Genomic DNA, 11,706 nt, shown 5'->3' with positions numbered 1-11,706 from the left:
TGTCGTGGTTTAACCTCAGTTGGCAACTAAGCACCACGCAGCTGCTCGCTCACCTCCCACCCCCGGTGGGATGGGGGGGAGAATTGGAAAAGCACGTGAGAAAACTTGTGGGTTGAGATAAAAACAGTTTAATAATTGAAATAAAATGATAATGATAATAATATGATAATAGTAATAATACACAAAGCAAGTGATGCACAGTGCAATTGCTCACCACCCACCGACCGATGCCCAGCCAGTCCCCGAGCAGCGGCCCCCCCCTGGCCAGCTTCCCCCAGTTTATGTACTGAGCATGACGTCCCATGGTATGGAATGTCCCTTTGGGCAGTTTGGCTGTGCCCCCTCCCAGCTCCCTGTGCATCTGCAGCCTTCTCAGTCGGTAGAGCATGGAAAACTAGAAAGTCCTTGGCCAGTGTAAGCATTACCTAGCAACAACTAAAACATCGGTGCCTTATCAATTTTGTTCCCATCCTAAATCCAAAACACAGCACTGTACCAGCTACTAGGAAGGAAATTAACTCTATCCCTGCTGAAACCAGGACATGTGCTTCTGCACCTTAACTGCTGGCCAAAAAGCTAGAAAATGTTGTTGTAAGGAATTCTCTTGTGTATACTCAGAATGGATGTTGCTGCCATCTTATTTTTTGCCTGTAGATGAGCAGCTATTGAGCTAACGATGATGATATTCCTAGACATGTAGGGGCTAGATACTGCATCTTCCTGAAAACCTTTGATTCGGCTGGTTTTCAGGTGTATAAAACATATGCAGAATTCTCTTCATTTCCAGTTTAATATGGACCAAAACCAGAAACAAGTGCACTAAAGAAAACTCCCAATGTGGTGCTGTGTCCCTGCAGTTCTGTGGCTTTTTGGGAGCAGCTCTTAGTCTTCTTTAAATTATTATTATTTTTTAAGTGAGTTCTGCATCAACGCTTAATTTTGGCTTTGGGTTGTCTTGAGGGTTGATCCCCACTTTAGTTGCACACTGTAGCTGAGAGGAGAGATGATTTCCTGGACTGCATGCTCAATTCCCTGCCACGTGTCCTTCATCAGACTGGGGGGTCTGGGTTGGCCTTTGTACCCTGCATTCGGAACGCACCAACGACCCTTCCCACCTTTGCTCTGTGCGGACTGTTTCAGCATTTACATGTTCTAACAGGAAGCAGTGGAGTGAAACACTCTGTTTTTAAGTGTGTGTATAAAACAAGTTTAAGAGCATAAACAGTCTACTGCATCCTGAGAGTAATTAATTACTGTTGATAAATGAAAGGCACCACTACTGATATTTCAAAAGAAGGCAAGGCTGAGCAGGCAGAGCAAATCCAGCTACTGTGCTAGCGCTCCACCCGAATTCGACAGGGACATAGTCATCCTCTGAAATTTAACAACACAAAGTCAGGGAAATTAAGCATCCCGTGGCTTCTGCATGAGAACAAGTATTATCCGCACTGAGCCTAACTGTGCACAGAGTCAACCACGGAAGTGGTTTTACCCACCGAGTCACCCTAATGATAGCTTTGTTCCTACAGAGACCGCTGGCCACTGGTGCCCAGAGGAGTCACGGTACCCAGATGCACTACCCTGCTCCCAAGTGCTAATGACAGTATAAACGAGCACCTTGTTTACAGGGAGCCGCTGGTTCCCGTGAAGGTCAGGCTGCGTGCCGGCCGGTGCAGGTACGCTGATACACACATGCTGCGGACCTGACCCCCAGCGCTGGCTCGGTACCAAAACCAAACCTCAGACCCTTCCCCTAAAGCACGGAGATAGGGGATGATGGCATAGGGGTGCAGTCAGAGGAAAAAAAATCCATCAGACTTGCTGATACAGAAGCAATACATCAGACCCTTTTTCTTGCTGCCCCAGATCAGTTTCTTATGCTCCCAAAAGCCCAATCTGCCCAGATGGGAAGCAAAAGGCGCAAGCACGGATACAGACCCCCATGTCCCGCACCAAGCAGGGAGCTGCGCAGACTTGGGTTTTACACAACATCAGGCCACTGGCATAGTTTGGTTTTATGAAAATTTGCAGTTGTGTAACTTTGATAATGTGCCCTCTCCTGGGGCCTTTAATATCAAGATCAAATATTGAATACCCTACGTGCACCTAATTAGCTTTAATATGCATCCTGCTCAGCTCAGTAAGAACAGCAAAGAAACACAGTCAAAAACAATTAGATCAGGATTTTTTTCGATTAAAAAAAGACAGCTGGACTACACAGATTCCTGCAGCAGCATTTGCATTAAATGAGATTGCATTTTTCTGCAGAAAAAGCCTCGGAGCCCAAAAGGGTTTCAAATAGCACCAGTGGAGACTGACAGCTGCATTCTTCTTTGTGCGTTCCCAAATAACAATTCAGCGAAGGAAAAAGGGTTCCTGCTCCGAGTGACTTATCTTCTGATCCCATGCAATGTGCTACTTAGTCAATCTACTTTGTCCACGCTCTGCCTGAGACCAATGAGATCCCCCCGGGAAAAAAAAATCCACCGGGTCGGTGATGACCCACATGAGAGAATTCTCATTAATTCCTCGGTAATGTTACATAAGGTCATTTTGTTGAATTAAAATTATGGGGATTAATCCTCTTAAATGTTCTCTTAGATGCAAGGGGGATCCAACTGCAGCTGGATCATCCCACAGCTGGTTCTAGAAAGTCAAAACAGTGTTTTAAAGCCCCGTAAATGGTTTTGTTAAATTCATCCCCTGAACAAGGACACAAAGCAGCTTTTTATGGCTTTTTTAGATCACTTACAACTTCTGTAAGCTGTCATTAACTATCATCAAAGCCTGAAAAATGAGGCAAATGGGTTCAATGTCAGTTTTACTGCCCGAACCTAAATAATATTTTTGCTTTCCCATCTGCCTCATCTGAAGTGTTTTGATAGCTGGAAGGTGACTTTGCCTTTCAAAACCTTTTCAGATGTTGCTCTCCCTAACCAAATACTCTGTGGACAACAGAGGAAACAAGGTACATACACAGCCTCTTCATCATCCTGTGCATTTCACCCTCACAATCAAGTACCACCATCAAATCCCACAATAAGAATAGAGCGACTTTGTGTATTTTACCCAGATATTAAGGGTCAGTGCGCGACTCTCTCAGTGTATCAAAGCAAGGCTTTGGTAGGATGTACCTGGTTCCTAGCCCTCGTGCGACTAACCTGGCTTCCAAAGCCCCCCATTCTACTGAAATCCATTGGGATTCAGAGTTACTTCCCCTGTGTCTAGAGCTGATGTTTGCACAGTTGACATCTTTTTCTGTGTGTCCTAGCTGTACTAGCGCTCATTAGGAATCGTGTGCTGTCATGAAAACACTCAGCTAAAATAAAAAGATGCTTTAAAGCAGCTTTGCTTTTTTAGGATATCAAATCTAGCAGCAACTGTCTTTCTGAAGCAATAATTGATGTGTTTGATTAGCTCTGGTAGCAGATGGGGTTTTTTTCAGTACTTTAGATGTTTTAACACATTAAGCTGAGAAGGAATCAATTCTGGAAAGAGCGATTATGCCATTCCTCGTATCCTGTCCATCTTCCCTGGCATGATTACAGCTCAGGGGCTCCAGCTCCGAGCAGCGTGCTTGCCACAAGCTCCTGGGTGTGCTGCCAAGCTGACATTAGCCTCCACTAATCTCAGCTCAGAGATCTTTGAGTCATGGTGTTCCCAGTTCTGCAATGTGCTGCCTTTCCGTTAGAGGATATAATCAAGCACCACACCCCACAGATCACAGTCCGAGGGAGAGTATATGGCTGCTGGGAAAAAATCCCTGAAGGCTGCAATGGATCCTCCATTGATGGAAAATTTTGCCATCAAAATGGGGAGGTCTGGTGTACATGTGGTAAAAGTCTTGGGCAGAGGAACAGCAGTTTGGCCTGTCGCTCCTGCTGCTGCAGGCAGCATAAAAACAAACCTTGCCTTCCTAACAGTGGTATTTCTTGCAGTGGGGCTGCAAAGTTTCTGCTGGCTGTACTTACTGGAGCCTCACGGAAGTCTGCCTACAGCTGAAACACGGCTCGGATGGAGCAGAGGTAGACACCTCTCCAAACAGGAGGTTGTGAAAGCTTGCTTTGGGCCCCTGTGCTCAGTAACGCCAGGTGACGGGTATGAACTCTTGCAGCCTGGCTGCTCAGGTCTGCTGGCTGCATTGAGGCTTTCCAAGCTGAAGAGTTTGAGCTGAAACATGGCAGATACGGTATTTTAGGATTCCGCCCACACTGTTAATAAGGTTTCACAGCAGGAAGGAGGTATGTTGCACTTGTGATTAATTACATGCATTTGGATATATTTAAATCATAACTTCTATGCTTGTACTCAGAGAACAGGTTATCTGAAGGAAGACAAATGCACAGCTTTTCCCTGACACCTGCCACAAGGATTCAGTCAAATAGCGTTAATCCTTCAGGGATTCTAAAATGCAGCTGATGTTTAGAAAATACCCGTGGGGGACAAGACCTTGATTGGTCTAACTCAGCACACGCATCCAGAGAGAGAGGTACCTTATCCATGGCAATGGGGGAAGGCCCTGCCTCAGCTCAAAGTCTCCCACCTACAACTGCCCTGAGAAGAAAGAAGGAACAATTTTTGCCCAATGTTTCCCCAAACTTTCCAGCCAAGCTATTCCAACGCAATACTGTTTGAAAAAGGATTTGAAGACCTCAGGCATCCTCAGTGTCTCGTGGCATTTCCTGGCATGGAGGACACCAAGGGCTCTGCTCTGGGGTCCCGCTGTGTGTCTCTCTGTGCCCCCGTCTCCCTGAGCCAGGACAGCCAGTCAGTGCCTGCCTGTGAGGCTGCTGGGGCACTGGGTGGAACTGGGAGGCAGTGTGCTGCCAAATATTCCCATGCCTCTACCGAGTAGTGGAAGAATACAAACACACGCCACAATGAATACACCACTGCCAAAAGACCACAAATAATAATTATTTGTCCTTGCTCCGCAGGAGTGAGCTGGGGCTTTGTAAGCAGATCCAGGAACTGTCCCGTGACCTCTCGGTGGCAGCAGGAGAGAAGGAGGTGGCTCTAACTGGTAGAGATCCTATACAACCAGTGGACCAAGGACTGGCCACTGGCAGAAAGCAGAGGAGCTCCCCTGCGTTCCTGGGTGACTCAGCGAGTCTGATGGGATCCTTAGGGTGCCCTTACCCCCAGGCACACCGAGGGCTAGAGGCAGCCTCTCCCACGCACGCTGGGTGAGGGACAGGTCCCCACACTTTCCTAGAGCTTCATGTCAGCTTTTGGCACAGCAGCTCCTGCCAACAGACAAGGGAGTGATCAAGAATCAAGTGTCTGGGGTACCCTGGCCAGACGCTCTCTTGCATCTGAAAGCCTGGCTTAGAGCCAGGCTGGCACTTAAGTTCTCCTTGCCAGGCCCATATTCTGTTAATGGGAGCCCCAGGAGCGCTGCACTACCAAGAAACAACGCGGAGACTGCTGGGAAGCGAGCCTCTCGGGACAGCCGTCAGAGAGCACGCCTGGCACCTCTTCCCCATCACCTTCTGCTATTGCACTGCCCGGTGGCCACCAGACCCTGGCAGAAGCAGCAGGTGCCGTGGTGCGAGCAGCTGTCACTGGTGAATGGGACTAGTTCTGGTTCAGCAAGCCACCGCTGGCTTTCTAGGTAGACACAATAACTGAGAGCAGAACTGCATTTAGCATGTGTAAATGTGTTTGCCCATTATGCTGAGAAGCGACCACTGTGACAAATGTCTCAGAAAATGAGTATGTTCCTCCTACTACTTTCATCAGTCTTTGTCATCCCCCATGTCCTCATCTTCAATTGAGAAATTCCTTATTGATTTAATTTGCAAATGCCTATAAGTCTTTCCCAAGAGTATCTGAGAAGATGATGCATCACAGTTCAAAGCGACTGTCTGGACTGCATTATAAAGTATCCAGCAAGATTTGGTAAATCTGCGTCGTAATAAATTTACTCCACATCTGATTGTCAGAGTTTAAGCTTATCTCTAGTATTGTTTAACTGTCCCTGGTGTAAAACATCCCTGCCTTCTGGAGAGGTTTGATTAGATTCATAGAGGCTGAGGTTTAATTAGCGTAGACTACTTTGACTCTCTCTTCCCACCCACATAGTGGGTGCATTGCTGGCATTTGGATGATGCACCATTTTGATGGGGTAGGCTTCGGTTTTTCCAGAAAGTGTCTAGGAAAGTTTGGACATCTCATTAGTTTCTCAAAGCTTATGAGTTTGCCAAACAGCACAGACCTTCCTTTTCCTCTCTGGCCTGGCTTCCCTCCCTTCACCTGCAGTCCCATGAACAAGAACAGCCCCCAGCTTTGCTACCGTGAGGTCTGGGGAGGCGAGGGCTGGGAGCACCTCTGCCCTTTGGGGGATGTTGGTGGGAGGAAAAGAAAACAAATACAAAGATTATCTGGACTTGGGAAACATAGGTAAAGGAGTGCTGATTTAGCATTTAATAGCACTGCCAGTGTCCCCTTTAAACAGTGATGATTGTAGTTTACTAATATCTATATAATAGATTTACAACCTATGGGATGTGGGAAAATGTGTGATAAAAAGCAGCACCTAATCTATAAGCAGAGGCAATAGTGCCAAGTAACCTAAGGCAAACAAGTGACTCACTAACCAATCAATTGATAAAGTTAAATGGAATAACTCACGCTAAATGCTGCTTGGCTGCTCTGGCAGGGTGCAGGCAGGGCTGGGGAAGGCAGGCTGAGCGGACGAGTCTGTCCCCGCTTGGGCAGGACTGCCTCTGCTTGGGAACCAGAGTGGAGAGCTGGAACTCACATTTATCCCAACTAATGCCAAAACAAGAGCCTGAGAAAGGGGCAAGGGGATGGGAAGGAGACTGATGAACTGAGCAGGAGAAATCTTCTGTGAGCATCTCCAAGGATGAAGTATGACTGGGGCACAGCTGCTCTCTTCCCTCAGTGTCCTGGCCTCTTGGGGACTTCTACAAGGTGGCACATGCTGAAACCACTCCAACATGCCCTCCAGGGACCAAACCACAGCGCGAGGGAAGTCTTGAAGGTGCAGGCTGTGACGTCCTGAGGGGTTCCCATCCCACACCTCACACAGCCTGAGCCACAGGGGACCTCAGTGTGGAGGTGCCATCCCTTTCGGGAGGCGGACGGCAGATGTATCTGTCCAGACAACTCCAGGCCAGCCAGAAGCATCTCTCACAGGCAGGAGGAGTTATCTGGTTTGTCCCTGCAGCAGCTCGTGTGACACCACAGCAGCCCAACCAAGCTGCTGGCCTGGGGGTGTTGTGGCTGCAGCAGCTCCTGCCAGGAAACGTGTGGCAGCAGGCAGCCCATGCGCACCCGACAGCAGTCAGGATTTGGCCCTCTGAAGGTGGGCCCTGGAGCCCCAGTCTGCCACTACCAACCCCGGGAACCAGACCCGGCGTGGGGCTGCTTCATCTGGCTGACGGTCGTTCTTCACTGATACCTCTCAGGGACCCCCAAACACTCAGAATATCAGGGCGTGATGCAAGACTGTTCCCTCCTCTTCATTCCTAAATCCTCCCTTTAAAAGCTCCCGGGCAATGAGGCTTTTACCTCTTCTCCAGGAATAATAATCCACAGTTTAACGCATTTCATCATTAGAAATATTTCCTGCTGTCCAGTCAAAATTTATCTATGGATGAACTCAAATACAGCTTCCATAATGTCATTCATGTAGTTATTTTTAGTACCAGCGTTGCCAGCAGAAATAACAGGCCTGATGTATTTGCCCCCCCTTAGAATGAGGCTTCTGAAACTATAGATGTGAGCACTAATTGAGTGCCAAGAATGCTACAAACGATTTGCACTGCTATGGAATCTGGTAGCAAACCAACGGGCTTCCACCCCACTTGCGCATGCAGTTATGCTGCTGTCCACTCAAAGCAGGCGCATATCCACTGGCAGGATTATTCGTGACCACAGTTGATGTTTGTTGCTAGAAACTATCCCTGGCAAGGAAGCATTTCACATTTTTTACCCAAAAAGAACATTAATCTTAAATAACTTCCCCTCCTCTTCTTTTTTATTTGTGGTTCTTCAGACATAATAAGACCGAAAAGAGTCCTTTGATTCTTTTGGTTTCTGTGGTGGGGCGATGGACTCATGCCCATGGTTCCTGGACTCTCCAGACCATCTCCCAGTCCCATACTGGGCCAGCCCAGGATGGCTTCCTCGCCAAAGTCATGCAAGCAACTGTGCCCAGCTAAGGCTAAACTGTAACACAGCTACAGAGCAACAAAAGGAAAGAAAAGCTTTCTGTTCTCCAGGCATTTAAACAAATAAGATAAACAGCATTTGCCAGCCCAGGAAGATTATGTGTGGCTTTTGTCTCCCCTGTTTTGGTTTCCTGTGCTAAGCACTCACTCACCCATTCATAGTCACTAATGCCCAAGGCTCAGAGTTACACTCCCTTGTGTTCATTTCCATGTGTACTTTAGGGTTTCTTTACATACCCAAATCCTCATTATCACTCTAAACCACGTAAATTACAGGAACAGTGGGCTGATAAAAGTCCTCCTAATTCAAAGCAATAGTGAGCCTATTACCACTGAAAGCACTAGTCCCCAGCTGTAGAAGCATGCAAGAATTGAGTGGGAGAAATAAAAAGAAACTAGCTGTTTAAATAGCTAGGATGAAAGATGTACCAGTAGTAGCAGAAGTGGCACAGATAAATCTGTGCATGAGCGGGAGGCAGGAGGCAGGCAGGAGGCAGGCAGACCCTCGAGCCGGCGCTCGGGGGAAACAGCCTCCCCTCAGAGGATTATTTCCACCTCAAAACCAACACGATGTCCTGATCATTCCATCCAGACCTTCCCTCTCCCCTCACTAGTAGCTTCCTATCTCAACATACATACTTCTGGCTTATTTTTCTTTCAGCTGCCCCTCATTTCATTATTTTACTCACTCTTCTTTTCTTGGAGCATGAATATTAATGTCAGTCTTGACTCAGTGTCACCCCTCACTAACCTGTTCCCTTCGGCCACTGCCTTTGGCAGTTTGGGTCCTTCCTTCGGTCAGTTTGTCCAACCAGGAACTCATAGTTTCATAAAACCTTGCAAACCTGTGGTAGCAGAAGGAATCACACCACATGGAATGCAAAAGTGTCCCAGTTCAAATGAAGCTGGTTGGTAGTGCGGCTGTGGGAGGGAACCATGGGCTCGAGCTCCCTGAACTGCCTGCTGGGTGGTGGAAAGACACGACGTACTCGATGCCGAGTCCTTACAACCCAAATTTCCTGAGTCCCGTGCAATTAGCCGTCAGCAAAGAGACTGTTAAGGGCTGGACAGAAACTCTGCTGAAATCTGTGAGGGTTTCTATTTTCTTCCCGAAGAGCTGGATCGGGCCCTGGGAATGCATTTGTTTGTTTTTCCCTTGTCATCAGCCTGCCTTTGGCTGAGAGCTATAATCCATTCAGGGAGGACCTGTTTATCTGTGAGAATAGCAGCATCGCTGTGAAGAGGTAAGAGTGGGAGTGTGCTTCAGGCAAAAAAATGCAGATTATAGCCCCACTAGTAATGAATTCAGCACAGAAAGAAAGAAATGCAGATTGTTCTAATTTTCTGAATAGATTTAATTCCATTTTGTTCCCTGCGAGTCCCTTCGCTGACAATTGTCTGAGTGGAGGGAGGAAAAAAGGGTTCCAAGCAAAACACTTGTCCATGAAGGATGTTATTAAAATGTCCTACTTGAACACTGGCGCTCTGCAGACCAGAGTTACAGAATATAAGCATTCTCTCTCCCTCAGACGAGCTTTGTCTAAATGCAGAATGTTTGTCAATTATTTTCCAAAAGCGCAATTGCTATCATCAGAATTAGAGGTGGCTTGACTTGTCCTGCCTGATTTAGCACCTACTTGAACAGGGTGAGTTCAGAAGTTCAACAAGAACTTGAGGGCTGTTGGATTTGCAGCAGGCTTAGAAGATGCTCAGGAAAACAACAAGGGGAGGGAACAGATGGGGAACATATAGAAAATGGGGGTGAAAACCAAAGAATGGTCAGAGAAATAAAAAAAACCTCTGGCGAGTAAAAATCCACTGAAGAAACATGGTGGCAAAAGTCTTCAACTGGGTGAGCTTCCATCATTTGGCTTCAGAGAACTCATGCTCACTCACACCTGCATACAGTCCTGATTCCATATATTTGCTGAACCTGGCAATCCTTCAGCAGAGAACTTGGCTGCAGGTCTGCAGCACGGATGTCGATCAAGTTTTAGCGGAGAACTTGGCGCTACCATCCTCCTATATAACTTCCTTTTCTTTAATGGTCTGGGCAATGTGTCCTGTCCTCACGCAAGCGTTGCAAACAAGGACGGGTGCCCTGTGAGACAGGAAAATGTGGATTCTTGTGGCCAGCTGTTTGGTTTTGGGTTTTGTTCCTCTCAAGATTCAAGAGCTATGGGGCTTCCCAAGGCACTCCCTGCAATGCAATCAATTACATCACATCATGAACCGATCTGACCTCTGAAGTCTGAATGCATCTCACCCTGTCCTCCAAAAGCTTCCCTTTAACCTCTCCCTGATTTGGGGGAGGGAGGGCATCTTAATTCTGCAGAGCTGGCTTCCAACTAGACCCACTTGCCTATGACCACGGGCTATAGCTGGCTGTCCCTCACCCCACCACTCTCTTGAAGGCCGAAGAAACTTGTTCTGACCTTTCCTTTTAAACTAGAGGAAGCTTCTGCATATGAATTCTGACCTGCCTTTCACATTTACATTCCCATATCACAGGTACCAAGGGCACCAAAGCTTTATGCCAAGAACAAAGGCAACTGGAGAAACTTGCTGAGGACCATCACTTTCTGTTCATTATGTGAGCAGCAGAACTGTCCCCAGAGTGCTAGGGCCTCGTCCCTTATGAAGAAGACACAGTCCCTTCCCCTAAACTCTGACTATGTGACTGTGCTATTATTAGTACATTCAACGCTGAATGGCCAAAGGAAAACACTGCACTGGCTCTTGCTTTTCCCAGATACAGAAAGGACAGCAGGCTCAAAGGCAAACATAGCCTCTCCTGTGCACATGTGACAGTCACAGCGTAAGTGACTCGCCACCAAAATGCCTCATTCCTCCTGAGGGGTCTTGTCCTAAAACAACGTCTTAAAGTCTGCAGCTGGATTTTCCATATCCAGCTGGAACTGCCAAAGGAACAGAAAAAGCCCTGCTAGCAGAAAAGATGCCTCTTAGTTTGGAGAGAAAAGCCCTTCCCAGCAGTCTGTGTATAACCAGTAGACACCGTTTGCCATCCTCCCCCTGAGTGGATGTGCAGCTGTGGCATCTTAAAGCAGAGTATGCCTGGGGAAGGGTGTCTGCTCTGCTCCACGCGTGTGCAGAGCAGTGGATAAAGGGTATTTCACAGAAAGGGAGCGCTACAGCTTCTGTAGCCACCAAGGGCAGGTTTCCTTTGCTGCATTCACTTAGAGCTGGACTCTTGGCTCCAAAGGACTGAGTCTGTTTCCTGCAGGGCACCTGGTTGGTACCAAGTGAACATACATATGAACATGGCTTAACTTGGGTGAAGCACATACAGGACAGTTGCAGCTCTGGGACAATCTAGTTTCTCCCTGTCAAATGCAGCACCTCTATATTTGTTACTGAGTTTTATCTCATTGGTTTTTCCAGGCTGTTTCAGCAGCACTGTTTCTGACCCTGTCTTCCTCAGCCCTTGCAGCTCCTCCCTCGTATTTTTGAGTTGTACTCTTCTTGAGTTGTACTCTTCTAATACTAC

This window comes from Pygoscelis adeliae, unplaced genomic scaffold (genome assembly GCF_000699105.1).
Source record: "Pygoscelis adeliae isolate BGI_AS28 unplaced genomic scaffold, ASM69910v1 Scaffold63, whole genome shotgun sequence".
Lineage (NCBI taxonomy): Eukaryota > Metazoa > Chordata > Aves > Sphenisciformes > Spheniscidae > Pygoscelis > Pygoscelis adeliae.
This window is presented reverse-complemented; position numbering follows the sequence as displayed.